The sequence below is a fragment of the Mirounga leonina genome, unplaced genomic scaffold (genome assembly GCF_011800145.1).
Source record: "Mirounga leonina isolate KUSES-001 unplaced genomic scaffold, KU_Mleo_1.0 Mir_165, whole genome shotgun sequence".
Taxonomy (NCBI): Eukaryota; Metazoa; Chordata; class Mammalia; order Carnivora; family Phocidae; genus Mirounga; species Mirounga leonina.
The window spans coordinates 38,106,499-38,121,921 of NW_023270415.1; the positions used below are offsets into that span (position 1 = coordinate 38,106,499).

General features: G+C 38.2%; 1 long non-coding RNA gene across 1 annotated transcript; it reads right to left on the minus strand.

Moving 5' to 3' along the window:
- Positions 1-1,925: 1,925 nt before the first annotated feature.
- On the minus strand, positions 1,926-15,046 carry LOC118015000. Its single transcript, XR_004680475.1, has 3 exons — positions 14,956-15,046; positions 5,789-5,870; positions 1,926-5,074 (listed from the first exon to the last, which is right to left on the minus strand). It is a non-coding gene; the product is annotated as an uncharacterized LOC118015000 (long non-coding RNA).
- Positions 15,047-15,423: the final 377 nt, after the last annotated feature.

Here is a 15,423-nt window from a genome sequence, read left to right on the forward strand (position 1 = left end):
GATGAAAATCTTGAACTGATAGAGGTTTGCATAATACATGAATGCACTAATGTTATTGAATTGCACACTTTAAAATTAATTTTGTTATGTGAATTTTATTTCAATTAAAAAATCAAATGTATTGTAACAGCAATAATCTAAAATGTTAGGGGAAGAAGTAAAACTATAAAGTATATGAATTCTATTGAAGTTAGATTGTTATCAGTTTAAAATAGGGTGTCTAAGATATTTTATGTAAGCCTCATAATAACCACGAGGGAAAATCCTGTAGTAATGAGATAAAAGAACAAGATAAAGAAGTCAAAGCATACTGATATCAATAGACACCAAAACACACACACACACAAAAAGAGCAGGATGAGAAATAAGGTCCACAAAAGAATCAAAAAACAATTAACAAAATAGCAAGGAAATATGTACTGTTGTTTACAGTGGGAGGAGGAGTCTGAGATCAGTTACTCCACCATTGATGGATGGGAAAGCATATCACATTAACTCTTTATATCACTCATATTTATTTATCAAACACCACTCACACAGACTCTTAAGACAATCCAAGTAATCTACAAAGCCATCTATACTTGATAGAAGAAAGAGTAAGGGATTTGGAGACAGCTGACCCATGTCAACTTTGTTTTTTTTCTACTGTGGGACCTTACTCAATAGATACAGCTTATATGACCCTATTTTCTTAACCCTAAGTGAGGATCTGGGGGAAAGAGGAAAGAGCACAATGTGTGTGAATGCTCACCACAGATCACAACACAGAAGTCTTCAGTAGGTGGAAGTTTATTCCTCAAATACTTCTATGAAAGTCTATTAAAATCTATTTTGAGAGGATAAGGTTTGTGCAATAAACTATACTGAAATTCTTGCACAAACATTTTCTCATCATTTTTATAATTTCAAATTTTAATTTTTTTTAAAGAAAAATTTTTTAAACTAAACATAGGCATTTATCATGTCAACCACTGCTGAAAAGGCAAAGTCTCTGAGTAGAATATGTAAATTTTAAACAGATACTGCTCAGCTCAATTTTAAGTAGGAAGTAAAAATATTTCAATCATCTGAATCTGTAAGATACATTCAAACATCAGGCAAGATGTCAGTTGCCAAGTCAGCATGAAACATTGACTGTACTTGTTATCTTTTGTACTTGTTTTGTTATAACTGGTTACTCAGAGCTATTCATCATGGATAAACCTTGAAAAGATGTTGAACTCTGAACTTTGAAAACTGTTTTCCCACCTCTCTGGAAATAAAGGAAGTTTTTAATATAACAATTAATATTAAAAACAGAACTATCCTACAACCCAGCAATTGCACTACTAAGTATTTATCCAAAGGATACAAACATAGTGATCCAAAGGGGCACCTGCACCCCAATGTTTATAGCAGCAATATCCACAGTAGCTAAAATATGGAAAGAGCCCAGATGCCCACTGACAGATGAGTAGATAAAGACATGCACACGTGCAGGCACACACACACACACACACAGGAATATTACTCAGCCATCAAAAAGAATGAAGTCTTGCCACTTGCAAAGATGGAACTAAAGGATATTATGCTATGTGAAATAAGTCAGTCAGAGAAAGACAAATACCATATGATTTCACTCATATGTGGAATTTAAGAAACAAAACAGATGAACATAGGGGAAAGGAAGGAAAAATAAAGTAAGATAAAAACAGGGAACAAACCATAAGAGACTCTTATCTCTAGGAAACAAACTGAGGGTTGCTGGAGGGGAGATGGGTAGGGATGGGGTAACTGGGTGATGGGCATTAAGGAGGGCACTTGATGTAATGAGCACTGGGTGTTGCATACAACTGATGAATCACTAAATTCTACCCCTGAAACTAGTAATACAGTATATGTTTTTTATTTAAATTTAAATTAAAAATTTAAAAAATATATAACAATTAATAGACATATGTAATCGGTTTTATTATGCAACACCTGGTGTGTGTCTTCACACACACACATACACACATCTTTTCAAGTTCTTTAGTTTTCTCTCCCTCTCCTTCCCTCTCTCTGTCCCTTACTCCCTCCTTTGCCTTCTCTCCTTTCTTCCTCTTTCTTCTTTACTTCTTCCATTAATTTTCATCAAGTACCTTTTATGTGCCAAGAATATTGAGCAGTAGATACACATAATGAATAAGGCATCATTCCTGGGCCCAAAGGGTACACAGTGTATTAGGGGCAATGCTAAACTTACATAAAATTAGAGCACAGATCAAGGACAGCCAAACCACTCTCTGGAATCAGGCAAGATTCTCTCAAATAAGTAAGCCCGGGGTGAATCCTTTTCCCCACCCCCATCTATCTTTTTTCAGTTTTGGAATGTTTTTAGTTGTTATCACTTTATTTCCTACATCCCGTTCTCTTTATATTCACCTTTGGAAATCCTAGTAATTCTTATGGTGAAGCTTTTAATTATTTTCTCTGTAGCTTATGACTTTCATATTTCCATTCCTTTTTCCCCACTATGTTTCATTGTGAGTGATTTCCTCAGATATAATTTCTAATTCACAAATTCTTCCTTCAGCTGGGTCTAGCCTACTGTTTATTATTTTAAATTTCAGTTGTCATATTTTCCATTTCTAGAATTACTATTTTGTTCTTAATAAATCCAAATTCCTTTTCTCCAGTGTCCTGAATTTATCTTATAGATTTTATTCATTTTTAATCTCTGATTATTTTAAACATGTACTTGAAAATTCCCTTTCATGTAATTCTTCCATCTGTAGGTGCTGGCTGTGAATTGTCACAGGTGTTTTGTGCTAGGTTGATGGTGGGATTTCTTGTGTGTTTTATATTTGTGCTCATTTCTGGTGGAAGTTGTGGAAATGCTTCCTATGCTGGACTATAGGGGTGGAGGGACTTTCTGCCCAGGGCAGTTTGGCATTTGCCTCTACCAAAGTTTTAAGAGTCTCATTGGTTCCATACCAGTTTTAACTTTAGTGTCTCATCAAGGTTTCTACCATGTGAAGGTATTTTATATTCACATCCCACCCATAGGCCTGATGTCCATATTTTTTGGTGGGTACTTATCTATTATAGCCCAGTGAAGTAATCTGGCATCCAATTCTGCCCAAGTACTACCACTGATGAATAGAGTTAATCTGCTCATAATTCATAGACTGGACAACTCCTTCATGGCTCCACTGTTCAACTTCCTATCACCTTGTAGGTGTTGGAAAAACAACCTATAGCACATACCACTGAAGACCACATGGCTTCAGCTCTGTTCATCCTAATGGTTCTGAGCTTTCACTTTGTATCAGACTCCTAACTAGTTCCTATTCTTTCTTTTCAAGTTATCTAATATATAATATTTTAATACATATTTTATCCAGTATTTCCTTATGGATAATCTGGGAAGGGCAGGGGAGTGGGCTGGTGACATCCACATTTTCTCTGTCCATCATGTTACCTTGATAATCATCGAGCAGAGTCTTGAAGATTGAGGACGCATGGGTGCAATGCTAACTCCATGGTCCACTCCAACTATAAGGATTTTACTCCTTATCTGATTCAGTTTTTTTCCCTTAACCACAAACTTGCTTGAATTCATGCATTTTTCCTTATCCATACCCCACATTCTTACCATCTTTGGTTTTATCTCAGGAGATGATAACTAGATACAAAGGACCTGGGGTCTTAGACATTAATTGAAGTGTGTTTTGAGTGTGGAGAGACATACTGAGGAATCCAGTGACTGGCAGCCTGCCTCCACTGTGAGGATCTGGCAACAAAATGATGTGGCAGTGAGGGTTGTATGAGTTGCAAGGGGATTCTTGGCAATGGTGCCTAACAGCTCTCTTACACTGTCTGCCAACTTCCTCTCATTTATTCATTTAGCAATCATTTACCAAATACCTAATATGTTCACCTAATACATGCACTGTGTGTAGAATTATATACTCGTTATATACTATCTTATGGGGCAAGTATATAATAGTGTATAGCACAGGGATGTTAGAGGTTGTGGGGCACAGATGATCCATCTATAATGTGAGGACACAGCAGAAACTCTGGTGCCACATATACCTAAGTACAAATTAGGATCCTAAATGATGTGTCAAGAACTTGTGAAAAGCTGGCCCTTGCACATGTAATTCCACATTACCCAAAATACAGTCCACTTTCAGTACAGACAATATTCTAATAATAAGCTAATAGATACAATCTAACTTGAATCTTACCACAACCCCATTAGGTAAGAATTATTATTCAGTTTGGAGCAGTCTTTCAACCATTCATTCCACAGACACTAAGTGTACTCCTTCCGTGTGCCAGGCCCTGTTGCGGGCACAAGGGTTTAGAGCTGAATCAGACGGACGAAGTTAAGAAAACTGGCCAAGGTCCATCCACATTGCTATCAAAGCTCCAGAGTCAGAATTTAAGTCCAGATCTATGTAACTACAAACACGTTAACCACGACGCAGTGCTTCCTCTCAGAGTTTGCAAACCAACCTTTGTAATTGTGGTATTGCGATCTTCTTTCCCTTTTTTTTTATTGCCTCTGTTTTCTATTTGTTTCCCTTCTAGTCATCTTCTCTCCTAGGGCTGCTTTCTCTTCGTGAAGGGTGTTTTAAGCAGGTACTGGCTTGAATTTTCAACAGAAATTTAAAATGATGCAGTAAAATAAGTCCAGTCAAGTCTCACTATGACATCATATATTAAAAAAATAAATTTTAGAGAAAATAAAAATTCAGAATATTCATAGCTTACTTTTATTTTGATGTCTTTTTTTCCCTTAAGACTTTTCTAACTTCCTTCTTTCTTTTCCTCCTTTCACTTCTTTTCACAAAATCCAGATTTGCACTTTATTTCAGCTCTATAAAAGAAGTACTTTAATGTTCAACTTCTTTATTCTTATCCTTATATTTTCTAGTTGTTCACATCTATTTTTTGCTTTGCTTTCCAAGTCAAATCTTCACATTTCTTCCACTGGTAGTCTCTTCTCATCCTTCAAACACGGTTTCTTTATAGTTCTTTAGTTTTTTTAAATTCTTTCTTCACAGGTAACTTGCCTTTTTTCTAAAATGTTTTGAAGATTTTTCTGTAGTAAGGGAACCAAGACATAAGGGAAAGCTTTAAAATTTATGTTCCAGTAGTTTACAAAAGTTTCCTGCTATACCACAAAGGAAAATATAAAAAAGGAAAATAAAAAACATTAAAGAGATTTTGTTTCTGCTTCCAGCTTATATTGACACATCGTTCTAAGAAAAAACAAAAAAAACCAGAACATTTTGCTCATCAATGTTGGGCTGTAAGAACTTATGATCCCAAACCATCAATACAAACTGTGGGAAGGGCTGGTTTTATGCGTCAGTAGAGGACTTATCAGCAGTCTCAACCCAAATATCCCTCTTTCCATCTCTTGGTTTACCTGTTAGGATGAAGGGATATCACTTTTATTGTTTTCAGTTACTAATGCCTTGGAGTGAATATGTGTGTCAGATGTCTCTTTTTGTGGGGAGTTCAGAAAGAGGGTACTGACAAGAATGGGAGCAGATTGGCCAAGGCATGCTGGGGAAGCAAAGAGGGAGCTGATGGACTATTTAGCACATTTAGGTAACCCAGAGGCCCCATGAGAGCGCTGGTACCTGGAGTGTGGAGTGAGGAAGTGAAGAGGCAATACCAAAAGGAGAGTGGGGCCTGAGCAGAAACTTGTAAACTAGAGCAGGAGGGCTTGAGAGGAGGCTCCATTCAGGGACCTTCACAGTGAAACGAGAGGATCAGCACATCCACTGCTGGTGCTGAAGGTTCTGACCTGCATTGGCCCATTGGTGCATCATTGCTTTCAGGCATATGCTCACCACATTTCCCACCAAATAGTGTGTTCCCCTTGTGTGCTGAAAGAAAAACGCTTTCATTACCTCACTCAGCTCTAGGCACAAAACCCCCTCTTTTACCCAGGATGTTTTTACAGGGTTTCCTACTTCTTTGACCTTATCAATTCAGAGGGCAAAAGCAAGCATGTTGTATTTACTTTACCGAGACTTTAGGATTTAATGCACAATGAGCAGTGAGATCTCTGAGGAAAAAAATAAGTTGTCCATGTGCAATACTTAAAAAAAAAAGCAACTTTGCAAATTGGGCTTCAAATTCATTTATGGCAACAAAGCTCCACCAAGTGTTGGCAAATGCATCAACGTTCCCTCTCCCCTCTTTCCGGGCAGATACTGCAAGTGGTCTATGCTCTTCCCCACCCACATGGCTAAGATCTTTACTTCTTCCAGATTGTCCTCCAGGAAGCTATGAAAAATTAATGAAGCCTGTGTGAACCTGATGATCTAATCCCCGTTATATACAGTAGGACCCAGTGTGGTTAGGTTGTGAAATTGTGTTTAAGTTTGTCTTTTCTTTCCTGGTCGCTGGCAATTTTACCTTCTTCTGCACATCTCATGCATACCTGGATGTTCAGGGCTTTCCTTTTCTCTCTAGGTCATCATCCTCAATCAAATAAGAAAGAATTCACCTGTTTCTCGTGACAAACTCTAGGTGACCATAGGTAACTATAGGTAGTGTTCAGAAGGGTCAGTTGGTGGTGTTGCCACCTTTTCCTCCCTCTCGAATACCCTTGGATTTCCTTGGGCCTGAACTAGCCGTAATGCTTCCTATCTTAACAAGAAACATAGGTGTGTTTCCCCTGAAGGTAAATCTTCCAATCACAGGCATCATGGCATCATGGGCTCTGTTAATCACATGTGACCCTGTTAGAGAAGGACAGCATTGTCAATGTAGGCCAGGGTCAATTCCTTGATTACTTATTTACCTTTCTCACTTAGATTTCCTGTCTGAATCACTTTCATCTATAGTATTAGTTAGCAAGTGAGTTCCTTTCTTGAGATTCCAAGTCAAGCTAATTTGGAGAACTTGAACCTGAACATTTGAAAGAGTCAGAAATTCTCCACCATCTGATCCTAGTGTCTTCTGTGTCTCTTTAAGGGCTAGAATGAACACTTGCCTCTCCTGATTCCCAAATGAGAATTCTGAGGGTTCTACACAACTTATGATGCTACTTGGGACCTTTAGCAAAACTAGGACTGGAACCCTTTTCTCTGCACTATGCTTGTAGGGTTACTTGACAACAAATGTTTGCTCTCTACCCCTCAAAATACCATGCACTTTTCTGACTCAACCTGTGACTCACACCATTCACTCCCAGAACACTCATTCATGAGAACTCTCTTTTCCTGTTCTCTGCTAACAAAATTGTCCCATTCCCCCGGAGTTAATGTTCCCACACCAGCCAGAAATGCTGTCTCTCCTTTGATGCCCAAAGTATACACTCATTCTGTCTTATACTGTTACTTTTCATTTGGTATAAAGCACATGACTCCCCAATCTCCATTCTGAAACCCTGGTACAAATTCCCAGGTCCCTGCTGATGTCCCTACCTTCATGACCTGTGGCACCCCAGCCCACAGAGTTTTAGGAGGACAGGGGATGCACTTCTGTAGCCAAAGGGAGGGTAAGGTTCATGCAGCAAGCATCTTTCTTTTGACCTTCAAAACATTTACCACAGAGGAAATTAAAGTCTTCCTACCAAGGCTGCTGCAGAGTCAGTGATACATGAAGCTTTACCAGAGGATTTGAATTTGTCCTTCAGTGAGTAATTTATTCAACAATGTTTACTTAGTACCTAAATGTGCCATGTACTCTAATAGATAGTGGACATATGGCAGTGATGAGGACAAACAAAATCTCTTACCCCAGGGACCTTTGCAAGCACCTGTAATACTTGACTGGTGAGTGAATTCACTTAAGATTCCAGGGCAGATAGTGAACAAATAAATAAGCCATCAGATGATATTACATACTTTAGGGAGAAATCAAGTATGAGAAGAAGATAGGGACTGTCGGGGGTGGGAGGGTTGGAGGGTGGTGATTCTAAATGCAGTGCTCAGAAAAGCTCTCAATGGAGTGAAATATTTGGGCAAGGACTTAAAAGAGGTAAGGGAATGAAGATACCTTGGGAGAAAATTATTCCTGGCTGAATGCCTAGGTAGTGCAAAGGCCCTGAGACAAGAGTGAGTCTTGTGGATTCAGGAATGGCTGGAAGGCCTGTGTAGCTGAAGTGAATTATCTGAGGGAAAGAGCAATAGACAATGAGGACAGAGAAATACAGGGAACCAGATCTTACAGGAAGTTGTAAGGATTTGGGCTTTTCATGTAAAATGGGAAGCCAGTGGAAGTTTTTGAGCAGAGAACTGACATGATCTGTTTTTGGTTTTAAAGTATCATTCTGACCTGTGTGTTGAGAGCAGATTGAAAGGACCAATGACAGAATCAGGAGGATCAATCAAGAGGTTATTATATCATTTAAGTGAGAGACAGTGGTTGCTTCCACCAGAATTGTAGCAATGGAGCTGCCCACAGAATTTGCTGATGGATTGAATGTGGGATGTGAAACAAAGAGTGGGCTCAAGGTTGTGCCCACAGTCAGGCATTCACAGGGGCAGTGTCCAGAGTCCACTAAGAAGGGAAATAGAATAGACAAAGTGAAAGCAGAAGCATATACCTTCTCCTTATTTCTCCTTCCACTTTTCCCATATCCCTTAATGCCTCCTCCAAGGAAAAGTGTCCCAGAGCAGGCTGATCACCTCAAGCTGTTATCAAACCATGGGTATTGAGTTGGACTGATCAAGTGATTTTCATTTCCCTGAGAACACTTTCTTGCCCAATGAAAAGACCAATAACCCACCTTATTCTTCTAATGGAGGGATGTACCTGGGAGAGATGTTTGAATGGAGTCAGTGAAGTAGGGAACAGACAGTGAGGACTGCCTAAATCTCTAGGTCCTATTGTGTTACATCAGTCTCACGCAATACTAACTGGTCACAAACCAATAGCCGCAGGACATTTATTATGTTGCAGGTACTGTTCTAGGCACTGAGGATATGATGGTGAACAAAACAGATACAGTCTTGGCCTCATGGAGCTTACAATTAAGTAAGGGAGACAGACGGACCACACAGGCAAAAATATTATTACATAGTCTGGAGTGACTGACGAAACAATTGTAGGGTATCTGAGGGCATACAACAGGTAGATACGTTCACTCTTCCCCACTTTGATGAAGTTGTTCTATATCCTAGGATAGACACACAAAATACTCAAAACTAAAGAGGAAGAATTAGGAAATATAAAAAGCCTTTCATATTTTCAAATCATTGCAAATCATCCAAACACCAGTCATGTGATAAGGGTAAGAGAATGAAACTTACTCCATAGTTCAAAACTCATTATTAGTGATTATAAAAGGAAGAGCATTTCATTTTTAAAGAGTAATATCTTTAAAATGCCACATAAACATTTCCAGAAGTCAATTTTTCCCTTCAGACACTTCCTTTTTAAAATGAATAAATGAGTGAAATATGTTATCTTTGTTTTATAAAAAGACTTAACCAAAAACTCCAGATCCACTATAAATGACAAATTTCCAACACTCAATACGTATACTGTAACACTTATATGACACTATCAAATCATATATTTACTATAATTACATAAATATAAATGTACACTAAGTGTAAAAATATACACCTGTTAACTAATTCAAGATTTCATTCATTCACATGAATTTAATAAACTGATTCTTTTTTTTTTTTTTTGGTCTCTGTTTGGTAGCTTTGGAAAATATTTTTGGGAAGAATTATAAATGTAATAATACACTTTAATTTCCCTGACTTAAAAGCCTACAAATAAGTTAGATTCATGTTAGTTAGATAATGTGTCTTTCAGAGAGAGCGCTAATTATTTAAATAGCTAAAAACTGGTATTTATTTATGTAAAGAAAGACCACTAGATGAGAGCAGTCAAATTCAAAATAAAACTTCAAAGTTCACTTTAGAAAAATTCAATGACAAAAAGAAAGTCTTTTTTTTTTTTTTTTAAAGATTTTATTTATTTATTTGACAGAGAGAGAGAGCACAAGCAGGGTGAGTGGCAGGCAGAGGCAGAGGGAGAAGCAGGCTCCCCGCAGAGCAGGGGGAGCCCGACACGGGACTCGATCCCAGGACCCTGGGATCATGACCTGAGCCAAAGGCAGTCGCTTAACCAACTGAGCCACCCAGGCACCCAGACAAAAAGAAAGTCTTAAAATGTTACAGTGTCCAGGTAATTTAGGTCTTTACACTCTAACATTTCTTTCCAATTTTTTTCCCTAAATTAAGCCTTCTTTTTTCAAGTACTTAGTCATAATTGGGATTACAAAATTATTTAATTGTGCTAAGTATAAAAACCCAGAAAAATACAAAAACTCTAACTCAATATAATAGAGATGGCTCCAAAAACTGATCCAACTTAATGCTAGTCTTACCCAGGATATTCTAATGTCCTGTTTAAGTTTAAATTTATCTAAGCTTTTACATCCTGAACTTTGAAAAGTTGAGATACTTATTTCTGAAATCCAAATGGTGATTCTCAATCACTCAGGGGCATAGAATCAGTCATATTTTTTCTGTACACCTCTTGGAAATGAAAGTAGTGCAAATTCTCACTCTCTTCCTTAGGGAAGCACTAAAATTGAGGATCCAGAAATAGATTTATTGTTTCTTCTAGCTTACCTGAGAAATGTAGTTATAGCCTCCACTAATTAACTGACACACTAATGATTTGCAATAAGCCAGTAGTTAGAGTTTTAGAATGAGAGTCTGTTCGGTCCAGAAATGCATAAATATTTTATGAAAAATATAATTATTGTTTCTGTTGACTCCTGCAAATGAAATATTTGATTGACATCACACTTATCCACTTATCACACACACACACACATATATATATAATTAAGTAAAATTACACACACACACACACACAGAAAGAGAGAGAGGGAGAGGGAAAGAGAGAGAGAATGCTAATCTTTTAAACACTCTTCCACCCCATTCAAAAAAGATTGTGAAGAGAACTTCCAAAGATAAAGCAAGGGCTAGTGAAATACTGAGTCAAAAGTGTTAGCATCCTGCCATCCTGTGGTTATGGTTAGTACTACAGTGTTATCTTACTTGGACTATCTACATGACTATCCCCCAAAGTATCAGAAATACAGTTAACATTAAGAATGACTTACTTTAAAAAGCATTCAAACATTAGAGAATTCTCCTAAGGGATCTACAAATTCATATAATCCTAAAATAAAAACTTCCAACTGAGGTAGGTCCCTGAAAACCCAATGTTGTCCCTATACAAACACTGTGTTTTGATTTAAATTTTTTGACAGATACTTCTTCAGTCATTAGATTTTAAGAGTGATATCTTAATAGGCTAAACATTTTCCATTTTAATAAACAGAAATGTCTCATCAGATAAAAGATAAAACAGTTCTGGTTTTCCTAGTCTAAGCATAGCCCTGACCTTTAACTAAAAAGATGAGTTTGATATTTTAGCTGAATCTGGAAAATTCTAGGAATAGCTCAGGTTTAAAGGGAAGAAGAGCCGCTCATTACTCTAGTCCTCCACCCTTTTCCTCTGCCTAACTTAGTCTAGATTCACATAGCAGATTTTTATTTATATAATACAAATTTCATGCTAGGATCCCACATTTTGTTATACCTATTAAATAACGTGTCTATACAAGACTGAAGGACCAGATGGTTATTCTAAATTGTAACTAATACTATTTCACTCCCCACTCCTTCCCCAAATATAGTAACAAGCTGCCTTCAGTGCCACGTAACTAGAATGGCCGATTGCAATTACTGTCCAAGAACCAGAGCAGCCCTCTACAATAATCTTGACATTCTCACCCACACTGTTCTAGAAGTAATGACTCAGTGAAAAATCTTGGCACTTTGTTCTTACAAGTCAAACACTGGATGTTTGGAAATATCTCAAGAGCTTACTGCAGTTTGCTCTCACCCAGCTCTAAGCAAGCCATCACGTGCCAATATGCACATTTGTAAGACTTACAAAAGATAGCTTTTATGATTTCTTTATGTGCCCTTTTACTCCTATCCTGGCTTGTATGTCCATTTTACAGCTCTCTAAGTCTTCGTCCCTCTTCTCTAGCTTTGCTTCCTGCTTTTGGTTGGAGCTCTTTCTCTCAGCTGCCCCCTTCTATGACATAGTGAATTTAAAATATAAATAAAAGATCCCAATGTGAGGGGCACCTGGGTGGCTCAGTCGTTAAGCGTCTGCCTTTGGCTCAGGTCATGATCCCAGGGTCCTGGGATCGAGCCCCACATCAAGCCCCGCATCGGGCTCCCTGCTCAGCAGGAAGCCTGCTTCTCCCTCTCCCATTCCCCCTGCTTGTGTTCCTGCTCTCTCTATCTCTCTCTCTCTGCCAAATAAATAAATAAAATCTTAAAAAAAAAAAAAAAAAAGATCCCAGTGTGAGATGTGGGTAAATTCACCACATGTTTACAGAAATCAACTCAGATCTTCAATCTGTTTCCCTCAATACTTGTTCTATGGTAGGAATAAGCTAGTTGTGTTGATCTGAACTTTTGAAGCTAAATTGTCAAACTGGTTTACTGAGGGCAAGGGCCTTGGGAAGAATCATGTCCAGAGATTAGAATTACTGCTGGTAAAGCCAAATTTTAAAAGTATTCAACTCAGAAAGCCTGCAAACATTGATTTAGGGTTGGAAATAGAAAGCTCTCAAAAGCAAGAAAGAAGAGAGGAGAGGAGGGACAAAAGAGAGAGAAATAAAGAAGGAAGAAAAGAGAAGAGAAGAGCAGAAAAAAGAAAAGAAAAGATGAAAAGAGAAAAGAAAGAAAAGAAAAGAAGAAAGAAGAAAGGGAGGGTGCCTGGGTGGCTCAGTTGGTTAAGCGACTGCCTTGGGCTCCGGTCATGATCTCTGGGTCCTGGGATGGAGTCCCACATCGGGCTTCCTGCTCAGCGGGGAGTCTGCTTCTCCCTCTCCCTCTGCCCCTCCCCCTGCTTGTGCTCTTTCTGTCAAATAAATAAAATCTTAAAAAAAAAAAAAAGCGAGATAAAGGAGTGAGGGAGGAAAGAGGGAGGGAAGAGAGAGAAAGAAAAGAAACAATTTAAACCTCAGTATAGAAATGACAGTAGTGGATTGAGTCTTTACTTTATACTCTATACTTAGTATCTAATCCTCCTAAGTGATGATCAGTATTAATGAGATTCTAATTTTTCATGTAGTAATGTGAATATTTATTTAACACACACCATATGTGTTCTGGGCATTTTACATGTGGCCTTGTGAGCTAAGCACTAATTTTATGCCCATTTTAGGAATGAAAAAACTGCAGTAGTGAGGAAGGTAAAGGAACTCGCTGCCAAGCTGCTGTTTGTGGCCCCAGATGGCCACCAGAGCCTCGCTCAGCTCCTATGTTAGACCCCTCTCCCTGCCCAGGAGGAAACAAACTCAGGCAGACACTTGTAAGAGAGGGACTAGGATCTGAAACCCGACCTCCTTGTTGTTCCAGCAGCACCCCAGAATATACACACACTGCCCGAAGGCTTATGGCCTCAGTTTCCCCTTCTGGCAATATACCGCTCCTCTTGTTCCTCTATAAACTCTATTTTTATCTCAGTCTGTCTTTCTTCCTGTCATCTTTTGACTTTTCTCTTTTCCTGTTTCTAGATACTTTTTCTATATTTATCACAACAATACCCTCACTTCCCTTTTCTGTTAGCCCCCAAAGAATGAAAAACAGGAACAAATTGAAATCTACAGTCCAGTGCACATGGGCCTGAGTCTGACCCTTGCTGTGTGACTTTGAGTAAGGATTTAATCCTAAATCTCTGGTTCCTCAACTATAAGTTAAAACAATAGGACAAACCTCATGAGGTTAATTTTAAAGATTAAAAATCGTGACCCCTGAAAGTACCTTCCAGTAGCATCTGGCTGGCTCACAGCAAGAATACAGGGTCAGCACCTCCTTCTTTTCCTCCTCCTCCTCATTATCATTATAATTAAATGTTATTTATTTAAAAATATTTTTTTAGTAGAAATGTTGAAATGCCCTTTCCATTTAAATTTCCCCTTATTGTTTCAGATGGCAAATTGCTCGAGGGAGGTGACCTCTCTTTTTGAATGGCCAGAGATTAACACAAGTTAAATAGTTGCTATTATAACACAATCTCTGGTCTCCAGTGTAAAGTTGGCAGAAGTCTAAATTTAGAGTAAATTGTTACATTAAAGGTCAGTTCCTCAGTGAGGACAAGGGATGCATTGCTTTTTGCTTTAAAGTGGGCCAGGAGCCGAAGAGGGATTGATTTAAGAGGCACCCTGTGGCCACGATTCTTGGTGTTCTTGGTGCTCATGGTTGACCCCAGGCTGCAGGAGGCAGTCAGGGTGGGTCTGTGAGGGCTCATTGATACTTCCCTTACCCCTGACTTTAAGTTACCCATTGTCTTTCAATCAAATGCTGCTTTCCCTAAATAGTCCACCATGTGGTCCTCTCCAAAAGGAGTAGAGAAAATCAAGGGCCATGTGAATTCACCTTTCAAAAAACCATTTGTGACACAAGCCACCATTAAAACAGTCTGAGAATAAAGGAAAGTAATTACTCCCTCAACGCATGAAGATCATTCTCGGTGTTTTTTTCTTTTAATAAAAACACGATGTTCTTGATTTTGCTTAGTAAAAAGTATGAACACGAGTTCAAATATTAAATCCCATTTATATCTGTGTTAAAAGCCTTAAAAGCAAATTCTGATTTCTCATTTCCAGGCCATGGAATTCTCGGGATTTCTAAATTGCCTCTCCTAAACATAATTATATTTGCCCAGGTGTTAGGAAAACTTTTGATTTTCTACTACGTTCTCAGCATATCCCTCTTCGTGCTATTTTCACCCTGCCTCTCTCCCCATACCCCTTCTTTCCATTTAATAATTAAAAAATAGCATAAGTAGATTTTTCAGAGTTGGCCCAGTGCTTAAAACACAGTTCACACGCTGAAATGTTGCATACCTTTCTGGAGGACATTTAATCTCAATAATTGCCTTAATGACACACACTTGTACCTGTCTCATTCCTTAGAATCCATGAAGGAGAAAGTCACTCTGATGAAACCTCCAAATTCCCTGTTAAGACATCCTCAGACTTGCCACGTAGATGTCTAATGGAAAAGATAGGAAGACCCTGTAGGTTTTATTATTGCTTTTGTTGTTAAAATCATACTGCTACCATTCCCTTGAAATATCTGTCAGATGGTACTTTATTAATTCTACATTTGTGTTTTTCATGACATTTCTGCATTATTGCTTTTGAATGACTAAATAATGTTCAGATTTTTATCAACTTGACATTCAAAATACAGTCATGGATTGTTCATGTGTCTTAGCCTTATTTATGCTTTCAGGGTTGTCCAGTAAAAGCTAGTCCAGGTGCCTTTAACAAAATGATATATCAAAAATTCTTCTGATTTGGAAACAGATTTGTATGGGGTAAGGTTCTCTTGGTCAACTCAGATGTACATTTATTAGGTCAGT